Below are 1,712 nucleotides of genomic sequence, written 5' to 3'. Positions count from 1 at the left end.
TAATAGACGGGGAAGACTCTGCTTCCTGTCTGAGGGCAACAGCAAAGGGCTGCGCAAGAAAACACAATAGTGTTAGAAGATACAGTGCTGTACCTAAACTTTTACTATAGTTTTCTTCTTACTGTATATGCTATACAGAAGAATACTAGTACAGTATAGGAGGATGTGTGCCGGCCTGCCTTTGCCGGCCGGCACACACCACAATTAGCTTTAAAGTATACTACTTAACAGCTATAGGGCGGCAGCCTTCTGGTTCAAATGCTTGTGCCGTCGGCAGTAACTGCCGGCCAGCAACAGCCAGTGTTGGCCGGCAATGACTGCCGGCCAGTAACTACACAAGGTAGTACCTAGCTGCCGGTCACACTCTTGGTGACCGGCAGACAAGGACTGACATAAGCCGGCCGGCAAAGGTACAAGACCAATGCCAGCCGGCAGCAAAAGAACCAGAAGACTACACCTGCCCGGCTGTCTGCCTCATAGGCCGGCAGCCGGGACAGGTACAGCACTAGAAGAAAATAGAATGGATGCCGGGATAAGAGTGTACACGACCCCCAAAGCCCGGCAACCGAAAGAGTGCATATAAGGAAGGGGAGAAACTTAATTCAGGCTTCCTTGACCAATGCCGTCCGGCTCTGTCGGCAGGCATGGATGAGGGACCAAGAGAGGTCCGGGCAGCACTCGAAAACATAAGGCCCTTGCCGGCCAGCATCTCAGCCGGCCGGCAATGGCCTTAGTCAATTCCACATCCCAACCTATACTAGGTCCAGAAGTAGAATGACGTACAGTACAGTAATACCCCTGCCGGCCAGCTCTGCCGGCCGGCAGGGTACAGTACAGTAATGGCAAGGCCATTACGGAGATAGAGGGGGAAGGGACAAAAGGGTCCTGCCAACCTTGCTTTAGTGACAGATCACCCGCAGCCAAGAACTCTGTCTTAGCCTAAGGGAGATCTAAGGGAAAGGGCCAGCAATACTTGCCAGCTTCCAAAGCACCAAAGCAAGGAAGGCGTTGCTATTCCCAAGGGAAGATTTTATCTTCCCCAAGAACAGCAACAGGACTTTAGTCTGGTCGATCACAAAGGGAGGAATCATACTACAGAAACCTTCGATAGTGACCTAAGGGAGCTAAGCTCCCTTTAAAAGTGTTAGGTCAGCGAGGGGAACTCTGCCCCAAGCCAGACAACACGGACCAGACTAAAAAACTCTGTTGTTCTGTCCCTCTTTGAACCAGACTTTGCTGGAACAGGAAGGTACAGTAACACCCTAGTATAGTTTTATCGAAAATAAATTCGGAAAAAACCACTTAGGGATAAGCCCAAGGCTTAAACAGAGGGAAAGGGATTGCATACCTTCTCCGAAGAAAAGAAAGCAACCGGGGAGAATAATAAAGTATACTAAGGCTCCATAAGCAATTAACCTAGGCACCAAGAGAATCGATTACCTAATTCACCGAAACTCTCACGTATACAATCTTGGAAATATTCCACACAGTCTAAATTGTATAAAATATAGCCTAAAGCTTTAATAAACTTTTAATTACACTCGGAAAAACCAAAATCATGCATTAAGTACTAGGACCAAACGACTAGGCTACATGGCCTAGCGTAGGCCATAATGGCGAATACTTCGCCAAATAATACTAAGCACGAAAGGAAATCCTATGTAACGCTAAATAGCTAAAATTTATTAAGCAAAACAACCAGGAATGTCACT

Source organism: Palaemon carinicauda, chromosome 17, assembly GCF_036898095.1.
Source record: "Palaemon carinicauda isolate YSFRI2023 chromosome 17, ASM3689809v2, whole genome shotgun sequence".
In the NCBI taxonomy this organism is placed as follows: domain Eukaryota; kingdom Metazoa; phylum Arthropoda; class Malacostraca; order Decapoda; family Palaemonidae; genus Palaemon; species Palaemon carinicauda.
This window is presented reverse-complemented; position numbering follows the sequence as displayed.